The 16,109-nt window shown below is 48.6% G+C and overlaps 1 protein-coding gene across 1 annotated transcript in view; it reads right to left on the bottom strand.

Annotated features, from left to right (window-relative positions):
* Nucleotides 1–16,109, bottom strand: part of LOC149341546 (adipokinetic hormone/corazonin-related peptide receptor variant I-like) — a 180,078-nt gene that overhangs the window by 13,185 nt on the left and 150,784 nt on the right. The gene's annotated exons all lie outside the window — the stretch shown is intronic.

Consider the following 16,109-nt stretch of genomic DNA (forward strand, 5'->3'; position numbering starts at 1 on the left):
CAATGTTTCCAGCAGCGAAAAGCCTTTCTCTCTTTAGTTAGGTCGCAGGGCTCAAAATATTCAGAAAAGAAGAACTCGAAAGCTGACTCAAGCCAGGGACGCGCTGCCCCTGCTAGCCACATAGAGTTAGTGCTGCTTTAATGTGAGCAACTAAACGAGTTACGGAGGACAGTGTAAAGGGAGCAAAGGGGATGAGGAACGAACAGCGACCGATTCTTCTCGGTAGCTTCAAATCGTGGAAGGAGAAAGCAGAAGGAACAGCAGGAAAAGAGATGTGATGAAATATGCACGAGCTGCGCGCCCGAACGAATATCGTCGGACGTTGTCCGGCCATGTTCCCCTTTTCCGCCACGTGTCTGTTTTTCGAAAGGGTACGCAGGCTTCCGCGGAAATTTCTGCTAGGCATTCACTATAAGTGTCGCTTAGGGGCAGCAACTGATGCAATGAACAATATTTAATGGGCACTTGTTTACTTAATGGCCGTACGCAGAAGAATTTGTTTTGGAACAAGTACTCGTCCGAAAGTGATAAAAAATGATCCTGTAAAATGTCAATATAGGCCGACTCGCGGTCCAATCTTGTGAGGCCTTGAGCTGCACGTACGCTGGCATCAGTTCAGGTCTTTTAATTTCTCTTCTTTCTCAGTTCTCTGCAGCTGTTTCTATCCTTTATTAATCCGAAAGTATTAGATGGACATGTCGCGTCATCAAAATTGTCCGCACGATTGTGTCGTCTAATAAACATAAATGGGTAAAAATCTGATTTTGTTAGAGTGCGTGCCGAGATCTTTGTTTGTGAAATGTTTGTTCATGAGGTGTAATTAGTTAATTAATTGCACGCGAAAGCTACACCTAGGTGTCCAAATAGCCATGGACGTCGATATAGTATATGGACGTCAGAATGGCCACGGACGTCGTTATAGTACGTGGACGTTTTGCTTTTGCATTGCTCCAATGTGGGTCGCCGCAGTGATCACAAAGTTTTTTTTTTATATTATGCGCGTTACTACGTAGCAGGTCTTTGTTTCAACAGGTCATTCGGTGAATACCTAAACACTGTTCTTTAATTTCTTTATTTCGACTGAAAGAAGTATTTTGCGAAGATTTTGAGCAAAATTCCAAGAAAGTTATATATCGAAGAAGGCAAGCATTAGATAGACGTCTGTGAAGGTTCATCACGTTTTCTCTTATAATGTGTCTGCTTTGGTTTCGTCCTTGACCCGGTTATCTCTTTAGCAGTACCATAATTTCGATCATGCAGCACACAAATTCACCATGCGGCTCAGCTGGTAAGTTGTTCATCGAAATAGGCTCGCGGGTTGAAATGCAAAAGCGTCCATGTGATGTTCGATGTCAGAGCTCGTTAAAGAAGCTGAGAACTTTGTACAGTGCCCTCCCTGTTGGAAGTGCCACAAAGTGATAGCTAACAATTCGGGCATTATGACTTAAAATGATAAAAGCATTAAAAGAGTTGGGAACGATTTCTGCCTACATTTCTTCCCCTAAAGAGATAACAGAGAGGCAATAAGCTTGCGCTTTATCAACTGTTTTTGGATTGGAACGAATCAAGGTCCATAAAAAAGCTTTTCCTTCCATCTCCTCATGTACAAAATATGAAAAACAAATTCAAAACTTGCTGCAGCCAACTGCTACATTGTGAGCAGCCGCTTTTATAATTAGTGGCTGTAAAGCGCCGATTCACGGAGTGTGTTCCATGTCGATATACCCTTAGGTCTTTCCGAAATAGCTGTATAATTCTCAATGTTCTTTGTTATTCTGTTTTTGTTTTCTCTAAGATGTAGTGCATATATTGTCAGCAGTTGTGATTTTCTACCCACTCCTGTATGAGCCTGTGAAGGCTTACATCATCAATAAAAATAAAAAGGCATATCAAGTGCTAAACGTGAATACCCAGAACGGAGCAGAGCAAATCGCCGTTCTAGTCCTTAGATCTGCTGTGCGGCTGAAGGGCACTGAATCGCTTAGCGAGAAGCTTTGCTGCCGCCACTTTATCAGACCACTAATGATGGTGCGACATTAAGTGAAAATGGTTTCATGGTGGTTCCCTCCTCGTGGTTATCTGCCTTAATAATGCAAACCTTTGTAACCGCTTGATCGTTGTCTCTCTAAGTACTGCGGCTTCTTACCTGCTAAAACATGTAGAAAAAACTGCAATCGGTACATGTGAAATCGAGTGAACATATAAAACGTAAAGCACTCTGCGCGAGCATTGTTCTATTCAGGCATCAAAGTCCTATAGGCCGCCTCATTAACCCTTGTTCTCACAGGTTATTCTATACGTTCTCACAAAAACAGCCACCACATGTTCATCAGAAACAGGAGCTGATAAAACAATGCACCACTGGGTCGACACGGTAACAGGGCCTCCAACCCGTTCACTGCGAAACCAGTACTCTCGATGAAATTTTGACATTTTTGTCTCTAATTAGTTAACTAATTACTCTAGAGTCATCAAACGTGGCTCCTAGGTTTATTTTTTTCTGCTCTATCTGATGCAACAATTTATTGTTTCATATCATTTTTAGTTCCCAAGCTAACATGAGCTAAACGCTGCCAAAGGTGTGACCCTCTGGTAACGGACGGCTATATGAGCCATTAAATGCTTTCGCCTTAAAAACCTCTCTGCGGACTGCTGCGGGTGAATCTTCTCCGGAAGGCTTCGTGTACGCGTATCTTAGCATTTCAGGCGTTTATGATAACGTATCTGCGAAAAATGGCGCGATCGCGGCGATGCATACAATGTGGTGAACGCCTTGAATGTTTGAGCTCAGCTCTTCGCTCTGTTACGTGCGGAGACGCTAGGGGGCAGCCGGTGTTTGCCAGACGTGCGGCGCTTTGGCTCCGTCATTTTTTGGCAGGAGCCACGGCTCAAGTCATCGGACCCCATCAATTTTGTTCCCATTGGATTTGGCAAGTTCATCGGCATCTGTGGACACCAATTTCATCTAGGTGGGCCCACTTGTACAAATTTTAGAGCGGTTTTTCCTACCCGCCTCCGGCGCCGACGCTAAGCCTAACAGCTGCGCCGGCGTTCGGCTGCAAGGGAGCCGCTTTCGGCAAGATGGCAGAAACGCTTCTGCAACGCGGCTATGACCCGGACGCCATGTCTTGGTCGACCGTTCCCGTCACTGTGGAACCCAAATCGGCGCCCGCGGACCCGATCCGCAATGCATCTCTCCTCCGTCTACTTGAGCGCCGCTCCAGACGAGAGACCAAGGTAGAGGCGAACGCCACGCCAACCACCGGCAAGGCTGCTGCTACCCGCCAAGCTGGCCGCAAACCCGTGACCAAATGGAGGCCCAAGCCTCTACCAAAATTCAACCAAGACGACTTTGTCATCGTCATCAAGCCCGGAAATCATTGGCCATACGGGACGCCTTTGAATACGGCGAACTCGGTGCAGCGTTCGGCGCTTTCCTCGGGGCGCCTAACGCGGCCGAGTTGAGCCTCCTCCAATGCAAGGAGCAAAATTTCATCCTAGCTACCACCCGGAACGCTCACGTCGCAGACCGTCTGCTAGGCGAGTTTTCCATCAAATCGACCAAAGGAGATGTGCCTCTCGCCGGCCATCTGAAAGAACATCAAGAGGACGTCTGCTATGGGGTCATTACGGTGGCCAACCAAGAGACGTCTGAGTCTCTCCAACCTTGCGTGCAGTGGAGGAGCGGCACTTTACTAGATATCCGCAAGTTCGGCTCCTCAAACAAGGCCAGGCTTACCTTTGCCGGCACGATGAGGCCTCGATACGTGCACTACAACTCCGAGATTGTCACAGTGCAGCCATATTTCCGCACTATTCCGGCCTGCAGCTTGTGTGGAACTGTCGGCCATCGGGTGGACTCTTGCCCCAACCCAACCCAAGACACGTGTGGCTTGTGTGGACAGCAGGCACCCGTAAAAGAGGGGGTGCGGACCCCTCACGAGTGTCAGCCAAAATGTGCGGTTTGTGGTGGTGGCCATGCCACGAACTCGCGGGACTGCACTGCAAAATATCGCCATACCAAGCCAGCCGCCCCTAAGGGCGGGAAATCCAGCGGGACGGGCAGGCAGCCACGTCACCCAAGCAGCATCGGCAGCGATGCTTCAAATCGGCAGACGCCTACCAGCGGGAAGGACGCCAAGAGCTGTCAAGTGCCACCAACGCCCCCACACGGCGGCCAGGAGAAGCAAGCCCGCTCCCAAGACAACAATGGCGCGACCGGCTCCTGGGCCAACGCCGTCAAAAATGGCAAACAGGTGAGCGGTTCAGGCAGGGTTGCCTCCTCCTCCCACCTCCTCTCCCCTCCCCCTCGCTCGGCGGCTGACGCTGAGCTCCACAACATTGTAGCTTCTCTCCGGGCACAAAACGAGATGCTACTTGCCAAAATTGAAGCCTTAGAGGCTAAAACAACTCCCCCTCCCCCTAGTAACTCCGACACGGACGCTATGGAGAGCGAGACGGCGGCGACGCCGGCTCTGGAACCTTCCCTTGCCGAACTCGAAGCCCGTCTAAATTCCAAATTTGACTCCCTGTTGGAGACAGCGATGGAACGCCTCATCGCTAGAGTCATGGAGGCTATCCCCTCTATGATCGCTCAACACGTCGCGACTAACACCCGCCTTTCTCGCAGAGCCGGTCCTCTTAAGGACGTATCTGGTCGGCCCTCCAGATTGTCCCGCCGAATAAATGACCTTGACGATGACGAAGACAGCTGCCCCCCTCTAGGTGCTGAGCTTCAGCCCCTGGTATCTGGCTCGGGGGCAGCCTCACTTCCACCTCTCACCTCTAAATCTGAGCATGGCGGGACACCCCCGGTGTAGGCGCTCCCCCCTTTCCAAATCGGCTTCCCCCATTACGATTACTCAGTGGAACTGTCGGGGGCTCCGGTCCCGTTCCAAGCGGGCCGACCTACGACTTTTCCTTTCAACCTTTGAGCATTTGCCAGCCGTGGTTGCCCTCCAAGAGCCAGGGAAAGGCGCCGCACTAACAAATTATACGACGTTCCAGCAGGACCCCTCGTCTTGTCTATTAGTCCATAGAAATTATACAGCCAACCAGGTCGACTTAGACATACAACTTGAATACTCCTATGTAATGGTGACCCTCCTCCCACTGCGCAAGCAGGATGCACCGCTACACATACTCAATGTATACTGCAATCCGAAATTGCCGAATGTATCATTCGCGGACCTCTTTAGCCGCGCGCTGAGAGTTGCGGGTCGGAACCCCCTCCTGATTGTGGGCGATTTCAACGCTCCCGCTCGGATGTGGGGTTACTGTCGTGAAGAGAAGCGGGGACGCAAGTTGGCGGAGCTTGCGTCAACGCTGGGCCTCACTCTTCACACTGACCCAGTCCACCCAACTCGTATCGGCAACTCCGTGACTAGGGATACCTGTCCGGACTTGACCTTCACCCGCAACATTCAGTATGCAGACTGGGTCAACACCGAGGAAACCCTCGGCAGCGACCACTGCCTCCTGAACACAATGATTAGGACCCATCCTTTCGCACGACCAACAACGCAAGCCCGACTCCCAGATTGGACCAAGTTCAGGCAAAATTATAACACTACCACACCCATACATGAGCAAGGCTACCAGTCTTGGTCACAACATTTGGTCTCTTGCCTTCGCTCCTCCGAAACTCAAATTCAACTCTCAGAGGCGGTCTCGGATGTGGACAACCACCTGCTCCACCTCTGGGAGGCCCGGCATTGCCTCGTCCGTCGGTGGCGCCGGCAAAAGCACAACCGAAAACTTAAAGCTCGCATCGCCGAGCTCACTCAACGAGCGGCTGAGTATGCGGCCCAACTCGCCGACTCCAACTGGGTGCCCGATGCAATACGGCCGCGCGGCAAATGTCCAGCCGGAACACGTGGCGGCTCTTTCGCGCCCTAATTGACCCAACGCAAACACGCATGGAAACTCAAAAACACCTCCAAAGAGCAATACACAGCTTTCAGGGCAACACAACTCAATTGGCGTACAAGCTCCGGGACCAGTACTTGTGCACCACACAGGACCCCCACGGGCCGGCGTACTCTTATGCAGGTTCTGAGAACGTTGAGCTGGATCAACCGTTCCAGCTCCACGACCTGAGGGCGGCCCTGGCAAAAATGAAACGCGGCACCGCTCCGGGTCGGGACAAAATTACAGTCAAATTGTTAGCCAACCTCCCCGACCTGGCATACCTGTCTTTATTGAATTACATTAACTCAATCTGGCTTGGGGAAGTGCCACTCCCCATCGAGTGGAAGACCGCCCTGGTCACCTTCATTCCTAAAGCTGGCAAGGCCATCAACACGGACAACCTCCGCCCCATCTCTCTGACTTCCTGTGTGGGCAAACTCATGGAGACGATGGTATGTGACAGGTTGTCCGAGTTCATGGAATCCAAACACCTTTTCGCAGACACCATGTTCGGGTTTCGCCCACAAAGATCTGCACAGGATGTCCTGCTACAACTAAATCGGGATGTCCTCGACCCCGTCGAATGCCCTCACAATGACAAGGTCGTACTCGCCTTGGATTTGAAGGGTGCATTCGACAACGTTACCCACGAGATCATTCTCACCCACCTCTCTCAAACTAACTGCGGCAAAAACGCCTTTCAATACATTCGGCAATTTTTAACCGACAGACAATCTTACATTCGAGTCCAGGATAAAGAACATGGCCCTTTTCATTTAGGAACCAGGGGTACACCCCAGGGCGCGGTGCTGTCTCCCCTGTTGTTCAATTTGGCTATGATGCGCCTACCGGCCCAGCTGGGCGCTGTCGCCGGTGTGCAGCATGCGCTGTACGCCGATGACATCACCCTGTGGGCTACACAGGGTTCCCTTGGAGACATTGAGGCCAACCTGCAGGAAGCGGCGACCATAGTGGACCGTTATGCTCGCCGCTGCGGCCTCCAATGCTCCACCCAAAAGTCTGAATTTGTGCACATACGCCCCTCACCAAAGTGCACAGCCAAAATTTCATTGTCTCTTGAGACAGGTCCAATTCCTGAAAATATCGAAGTCCGGGTACTGGGGCTCTTCATACATCAAAACAGACGGTCAGAAACAACATTGACCAAACTCCGTCAGGTGGGGGACCAGGTGGGCCGCTTGGTCCGCCGGGTTTCTAACAAGCGCGGGGGGTTACGATGTAAGGACGCCTTGCGGCTGGCGCATGCATTTGTAACCAGTCGAATTCTATATTCGACTCCATACCTCCACCTGCGGAAGCAAGACGAGGATTCACTCGAAGTCATCCTCCGCAAAATTATGAAGCGAGCTCTGGGCCTCCCCGTGAACACCTCCAACAAGCGCCTCCTGGGGCTGGGCATGGTGAACACATTTCGGGAGCTCCGGGAAGCCCACTTGACCAACCAATACACACGTCTCTCAAAGACATCGTCGGGTCGCCGCCTGCTTGCCCGACTGCACATCCAACACACCACTCTTATGGAAGAGCGCGTACGTATTCCATCCCAGTGGAGATGCGCCCTCCACGTGCGCCCTCTTCCCGCGAACATGAACCGTGAAGACCATAATGGCCGGCGCCTGGCGCGGGCGGAAGCCCTGGCCCGCCACTATGGATCGAAACCCGGCGTATTCTACGTGGATGCCTCCGGCCCCCACCACGGGGGATGGTACACGGCCGCAGTCATCCACCAATCCAAAACAGTGAACGGCCTTACTTTCCGAGCCCGTGACATAACACACGCGGAGGAGGTCGCCATTGCGTTGGCTGCATCTGATTCCAATTCAAAAACAATTATTTCCGACTCGCGAGGGGCATGTCGGAACGTCGAGCAGGGCTGGGTACCATATCTAGCCTACCGCATTCTCCAAAACAGCGTCTACACCGGGGACCCCGCGCACCGGCGTATCGTTTGGGCTCCTGCTCACATGGGCCTTGAGGGAAATGAGGCAGCTGACGCCGCCGCCCGCGCGCTCTCTCACCGGACATTCCCCTCCGACCCCGACGATCAGGAACTCGAATTCACTCCCGCTTACTCCTTTAAAGACATTGTTTTACATTATCAATCTGGCCATGGTCTTTATCCCCGCCCGTGTAAAGGTCTCTAAAAGGCGGAGGAGCGGCTTTTGCTTCGCCTGTATACCAATACTTTGCTGTGCCCGGCAGCTCTCAAACACTTCGACCCTTCTTTCTCGGGCAGCTGTCCGCACTGTGCGGAGAAGTCTTCGGACATTTACCACATGGTGTGGGCCTGCCCCTCCAACCCTGCTATCCCCCCTCACCCCAACCCAACCCGGGAGGACTGGGAGGCGACCCTGCTCGGCTGCTCTGACCTGCAGGCCCAACGGGCCTTGGTCGCGCGAGCCCGGGCGGCGGCCGACGCCACTGGGTCCCGAACTAGGGACCTCCACCTAGTACTTGTAAGGGCTGGCCCCCTCTGGGTCATCTCATGCAATACCTCCAGTAGTGCATGTGTAAATAAATGTTTTCCACCACCACCACCTGTTACGTGCTTCTCTGGCACGCAACAGCCGACAACGAGGAGTTGAAAACGGGTGATATGCTCTGAAAGAGGCAGCTAAAGAACACGAAGTTCGAAAGCACACAACGGCTGCTGCCGTAGAACCTTCCAGAGGAGTAAAAGTCGTGCTCACCTTTGTATTCTTTTTTCTCAGTATCGTTTTTTTTTGGCTTCTTACTTAAATTGCGAAACCAATTTACTCGCCACTGTTTTGTTCATTTTGATGGTGTTTGTTTCCTCGCGCTCCTAAACATTCCTGGTTTTTCGATGTGACGCCAGATCGTTCCCGTGGCTATATTGATACCAATTTTTCCATCTAATTTGACACAAATCCGACGTTTTCCCGACCATTCTGTGACAATTTTCACTATGCCGTGACGACTTCCGGTGAATAGGACGTCACACCGTTCCCGTGGCTGTATCGACGTCCACGTTATTTCGACGCAGTTTCGACATTTTTCCTGTAATTAATTCATTAATTAAACTACAGTCATCAAACATGGCCTCTAGATTCATTTTTTCCTCCTCTATCTGAAGCAACCATTGCTTTTCTTCTATATTTTTTTTAGTTCCCGAGTTAAACGCGTGTGACACGCTTTGCTAACGGGGGCCAGTACGAGCGATTAAAGGCTTTCGCCTTGAAATTTTGTTCAAAAGATTATGCTAAAGCGCGGGTGCGTCGCAGTTTTAGCTATCTACTGCCCCGAGAAAAGTAAAAAGTGTGAGTTTTTTTTTCATTGTACCGACTACGGTACTTTAGCCAAATCAGCTTTAATGCGAATAGCCTGATTATGAGATTTAGGAACATTAGCTTTATTGCAAATGATTTAGTTCTCACATAGGATGCTTTCAAGAATATTTTCACACCTATGACAATAATTCAAGCCAATCTGTATGATAATGGCCCCTTTTTTGAGTGGTTATAAGGAAGGCCTACGAATGAAATCAAATTTAGAATAGAATCAACCATGAGCTCTGAAGTAGACTCATCAAGAGAACCGTGTGTGGATGGAACGTCGCAAGTAGACGGTAGATGGCTTGCATTTCCCAATACTATGCAATTTACTGAACACCCCTTTGCTGCAGTTGGAGGAAAGACTCAGAGACATGCATTGTGGCAAACTCTCGCGTCTTTAAAGTTCATTAATGTTCACTGTTTAGTGCAACGAAGAAAGTTTCCTACTTTTTACCTGGTTCCTTCCGTGGGTCTTGCTTGCACAATGAAGGTAAATGGCCCCCCGGCATTTACACTGCCTCTCCAAGTTTCTTATTCTGTTCGTAAGTGGCACGCTGCCTTCAGGCATACTGCGAGCACATTAAGTTGCAGTCCGCGTAATGTTACGTAGTTGCTTGAGATGCGAACCGATGGTTTCCTAATCAAATAGAGAGCTCATGCACGACTGCTCGCTAAACGTATCACGCTTTGCGTAGCCTTCAGCATTACCAAGCAAGCAGCGGCACTAAAGGACTCGAAACTGGTGCACTGACAATTTGTTTTAGTTTCTCTTGAACGCATTGTTGCGTAACGCCTAGCAGTGCGCTTCCGGCCACTTTTACTTTGTGTAGAACTGCACGGAAATTGCTTGAACCACAATGAGGTCAACCGCTTCCTTAACCTGGCACCGAGGAGTCCTTCCCCGGGGAACTTAATTATGCGTGGCCACGACGCTAACACCCGAGGCCATCAGAGGCGGTCGGGTGCGCAGAGCCCCGCTAGAAGCAGCGAAAGAAGAAACGACACTGGTGGTCTTAACGGGGAGGCCCACTAACAACCGCAAACATGCCGTCAGCGGTACTCTTCGCAGGGGACCAATTTGACCTCAACGTACTTTTGTGGTGGGTCCGGCATTAACGACGGACATTTAGAGGTTGCGTGCGGTAATTTCGGAAAGAAAAAATATACTATGCCCCGCTAATTACCTCTGGTGGTTACAATTGTCCTTTCTTGCGTCACTTTGTTTCTGGCCTATTTTTACACTGTTGTTGCCCATCGCGGGGACTGAAATGAAAACTTCACTGAAGAGACCTGGAAGCATGTACTTCCGAATCTTTATTTTTCTTGTGCACTGGCTGCATATAGGGTCTGATAACGGTAGAGGCCGCTGTGTTTGCAGTATTTCTTCATGCATTGTAGCGGCTGCATTTTTGTGGTTTTTATGAGAAAGATGAGAAAGAGACGTCCAGAACTCGCCTCGTAAATAACACGAAGGAACAAGCCCAACAGGTTCCAGCAAGACCCATCGACTCACCTGCACACACTTCGTAAGTATATGGCTCCCACTGACCAAGCATGCGTTTCTTGGAATTCAGCAATCTACGTATGAAACTAAGGCTCTAGATGGTATACATTTATGGACAGCTAAACACGCCACTGTTTCGATTAGTCATCCGCGCAACCATCTAGTATTAGCTTCGCTTTAATTGCTTTCAGTGCGTTCAAAGCAAACTACGAGACAATAAATGCGATTTTCTCCTGAAAGCTTTCGTCCAAGTAAGCAAATCACAAGAAATGCGGCAGAACCGGCAGCGCCCTTTCGTCGCCAGCACCAACTAGCTGCACCGGAGAGCTTTGTTCGCCAACAGACTCCCGGCAACAGATAACGTAAGTACAGAACTCCGGCGCTAGCCTTGCGACACAATGGCCGAACACTAAACAGAGGCAACGGCGTTAACACGCTCCGAAACCCTCTGTCGCAGGGCCGAGCTTTTGTTGTGGCACTGCCTAGCGCAATGCGGCATTCAAGGCATTCTTCTGTCGAGTTCGCAGCTGCTGCAGTCGCTGCCGTGAGGCGGAAGTTTCAAACGAGATTCTGCGCGGTTGAGTGTTCAGCTCAGGACACTAAACGCTTTCTGCATTTTATATCGCCCTACGGCTAAAAGCCCAGTTTGAGCGCGGCGCTGATTACAGCTAGTTGCCTTCATGGCCGCGGGCAGCAATGAAAATGGGCACTGATGCATGAGTGAAAATTGGGAGAAACTTTGGGCAAGATCGCGCTCACTGAAGATTCGCAGCAAGGGATCGCAGTTACGCTGAATGTAAACGTACAGGAGAGTATGTCTTCGCTTTATGAACACCTTTTCTTCCTATCACTGTTATTTGCTAAAACACATTTATGTGAGTTTATTAACATGTACGTACACCTCCCGTCAAAAGTATACAGCCCTAGGGGTTTGCTTCGAAGCTGTTTTGCGTTACTCCATGGCGCATCAAGCAGTCCAAACCTTGAGAGCATTGAGGACGCAGCACCATTCCTCTTTCCATACATTATGGTCACTGAGGATGCTTAACGAGACATGCTGCAGGCCTCACAAGGAAACCGCTTTTGCTGTATAGTTTTGACGGGGGGTGTACATGTTGTGTTAATTCGCGCCTTCCTGCGTTACTGTCCGTGTGTTTCAAAAACAGAAAGAAAACTGTAATGTGTTTTACTTTTGCAGAGACGCACCATGTCGCAAGGACGGGGTCCTTTTTTAGTGGCTTTCATGAATAGCTGGGAAATCTCTCCCCTGTCTCTCTCTCTATGAGTAAAAGCGCGAAATGCAGTGGAGGCTCGTGGCCTAGTCCACTCAAGGACCAATTTGGAAAGGCTTGTAGCGCATTGCAGCTATTCTCCATGTGCCATCCCACGTGTACCGGCCGTTCAGAGGCAGTATGTGCAAATACTTCGGCGAGCACAAGCTTTCAGCCGCTGACGACGGCTTCTGTCGAACGCTGACGCACAGTTTCCATCGGGATTCTAGAGTGTAAACAACTATGCATTGACAACGAGGAGAAATTGGGACACGAGTACTCATACACGACACAATACAAACGTACACTGCAGACACACGTATACATGCTTGTGTCTCCACTTGCCCTGGTTTTATTTTTTATGGGGGTTGTTTAATTTTCTACAGTCCTGAACCAACTACTTCCGCCAGAATAACCTGTGTCTGCTGCTTTTGCTGGCACTTGAGTTGGAAAACAACATCAACATAAAAAAAAATAACTTGCCGAAACTACAGTGGCTTCATCTCATATAAGCGTCAGGTCTCATTGAAATCGCAGCGCTTCATGCTCATTGCAAAGTTCCGGGACTACTGTCAGTGCATAGTTGTTTCTTTAGCCACTTTTTCCCCTCGTAAATAATCGGAAATTAACGAGGCACTAACACTAGTTGACTTTCATCGATCTCTTCATGTTATATTTCGGTGCACTGGCATTATATCAAACCATGGAAACTGAAAGCGCCTCTATACATGCGCAGGAGCTTGCTCATTGCTTGTGCTTACTTTGGCTACAGGTTGCGCATGCTTGAGGTCACATTCAGTTAAGAATTCGTTTCCATGTCTGCAAGACTAGTAGTCCTCAGATGCGAAGGTCTTTGCACCGTGGCCTCCCTGCTCGATCGCACAGGTAGCCATTCGAGTACTGCTGTTCAGTGTACTTGAAGTTTACGGCCGTCTGGGAAAGTGTGTAATGTTCGCTCTCATACGTGACATTCTGCTTTATGTTCTCTTATCTGCCGCTATTTTCCTAAACTTCTGTATTTTCACCTTCTTCTCCCTCCGCAAGATTGCCAACTGCACTACAGTCTTCTTAACAACCTCGCGATTTCTGTCGCTGCTGCTTTCCTTTGTCATTTTCATATTTGTGGCTTTAAGGCAAAACATAGTGAGAACGCAGACGCGAACGCAGTTTCAAGAAAAGAAAACATGCATGCACGCACATGTTAGTTTTATTTAGATTGCTTTGTGGGAGCTTTCAGAAAAGTTGACAACACTGTAACGAGGGCGCAGTCGTATATATTTGGGGCTGTAGGAGAAAGCAGCTAGAACACAAGTATTTTCTTTCATTGAAACTCCAACTGTGCATGTTATTTTGGCAATATAGCGCCGACTTGCATGAAATTCACTATATGGTGCACATATGGGGTGCACCATGCACATATGTGGTGCACATATGTGGTTCACTATATGTGGTGCACATTTTCCCACTAGTGCACCAACATAAAAGTGGTCTGATACAGTTTTACAAAGAAGTTTTCAAAAGCAGCAGCCTTTGAAACAGTGTAACGTTAAGCGACTGCGACATGGTCTCGTGAAAAATGCCGCCCGGAGGCATTGAAAAGGGTGGCTATTAAACACGGCTTTAAGGCAGCCGCTGCTGCATAATAGCAACGTGGAGATGACAAAGGGGCTCTGCTGCTCCTCGCAGGGCTGCTATGGCGTAAGATGAAAGGAGACCGCAGGCATGCTCGAAAACTGCAGCGTAGATAGCCCTCTTAATCATTTTCATACGACGTATATCCAAAGCTCGGCAGCTTGGAGCAGAATTTCAAAACAATTTCAAAACAGCGAGCGAGTCAACCCTTTCAACACGTATCAGCTGTGTTTACGCTAATCCTAGAAGTGAGGCAGGCTTTCCTTATCTGGCGGTTCTCTACAACAGGTCTTGACAGGAAAGTTTCACAACCTATTCAGACGTTTTCAATTTGATTGAAATCAGACACAATAAACAAAGTTTTTTCTTTCAGTTTTCCTTATCTCTTTTAATGTTAGTTTACCATAACGATTTTTTGTCTTCCTCTTTTGCATCTCCTTCGGTGGTATTTATTCAACGTCATTCGTATCTTGCTTCATTCCTTCGCACCCTCTTTCTACCCTTTATCGCTTTTACCTCCCGGCATTCTCACTCTTTTTTGGGACGTATGCTATCTGCAATCTCGTATTTTGATACACGCATTTTGGTCTTTCTGATACACACTCACGTCGCTAATATAATTTTCTTTTTATCGCCATTAGACTGATCTAGCGCAATATTTCCTGCATTGTCCGCAGTTCCTTTCGTTAAAGCAACCCACTTTCTCTCATGTCCTTCTTGACACACTTAATCGCACGAGTGCTGAGATCGAATGTGACAAAAACTGAGCTTCTGCATTTATGAAAAACCGCGATAAGGACTGTGAACACCGCGATAACAGATCTGAAGGAACATCGGAGGCAATAGCAAGACGTTACACTCTTGTGCGTGCTGCTTTGCTAATGCAGCGCTCATTCACGTGTCTTGGAAGCCGTGATTCCTGCCAGGTGCAATAATTTGAATTTGATAATCACAACAAGGTGTAAAGAGCTTAAAAATGAGTAACCTTTATTAGAATACCCTGATCTCTAATTCGCCCAACATAAGGAAACACAAAGTATTATGATATTTATTGTTTCGACATAAAAATAAAGAGGAAAAACCCTGATAGCTTACCAAGAAACGTTTAAAGATTAGAAGACCTCGCACAGCAGTCACTTTCACCGCAGAAAGAGATGCCGACGCGCTTAAGCGTGCGCGTGTCCGCTGTGGTTGGAAGTGCCAGTATGGGAAGCGAAAGCGAGAAGAAAACAGAGTACATGAGCTGTTCTGTTCGAGCTTACAGACTACGCCCAGAGGAAGGAAGACGAGGTAGCAAGAGACTGAGATTAGGGACAGCGTGAAATTTCATTACCGCCAGGCGGAAATCTCCCGCACTGTCATTACGGGACATCACGCTTTACGCCACTCCGTGAAACCTCATAAAGAACAAGACGAGAGCCCATTTTAAAGTACAGTCTACCAAGAGAGTCGAGTTTTAATGTGCACAGTCGTCGAAACAGGAAACGGGCTGTAGTCGGCTTATCGAGCTTCCCTCTCGATCTTCGTCCGTGTTTCTTTTGCGCTGCCCCTTTTCATGATGGATCACCGACTAGCTCGCACCGAGACATTATTCCCGGCAGAAAGGCCCGAGATAGACACTCGTAAAAGCTGAAAGCTGTTTCTAATTCTCTGTCTTCAATATTTCTGGAAAAAAAAACGCAGTCATTATTACATGTACACATTAAAAACGTTCCCCAAACCCATAATTATAAATACATCTACAATTACACTCAACTAGATTGAAATATTTTTAAAAGCTTTTCAACTGCTCATATTGATTTCTAAGATGTGCGTGAATAAAATATCTGCGTTCTTCTATCGCAGTGCTATCGTTGTAAGAACAAGCTGAAGTGTCAAGGATAAGGCGGGCGGATGGACTGTTTTATGCTATCCTCCCCTGATCATGGCAAAGACTTTTGTTTCTCTCAAAGCTTCATAACACTCAGTAGATCTCTTTTTCTCGTGCTTCTTAGATACTAACAGAAACATGTCACCTCCCTGTGGCAGTTGGGGTGCCAGGCAGGGCTGCTATTTCTTGAACGAAGCTTTCGTTTCCCGCTGCTCTGTTTCCGAATCACTGCAGAAGATTAGTCTGCGCGCGTCCTTCACCCAGACCTCCAGGTACGAACTATACACACCAAACTGCAACAGGTTACTGACAAGCTTCTGCTCTTTATTTAAAGAAAGATGCACGGAAACGCTTTTGCAACTGTATAGTATTTCTCAATTTTTGTAAATCAGTCATACTTGAAAATTTACTGATTTTTCCTTCTCCACCAAAGTTATGTGTTCTCCTCTATAATCGCTCCTAAACGCGCACAGCTTCCTCAGTTCAGCTACTGATATTGTGCTCATAGCAGATTGCATGACTTATATAATATTCCTGTAACTCGGCTGACATGTTATAGTACGCTTCTGACCTCTTTTTTGCACTTCAATGTTTAAATTTATTTCACT

The sequence above is a fragment of the Amblyomma mixtum genome, chromosome 5 (assembly GCF_055824585.1).
Source record: "Amblyomma mixtum isolate Tamu chromosome 5, ASM5582458v1, whole genome shotgun sequence".
NCBI classification, from domain to species: Eukaryota; Metazoa; Arthropoda; class Arachnida; order Ixodida; family Ixodidae; genus Amblyomma; species Amblyomma mixtum.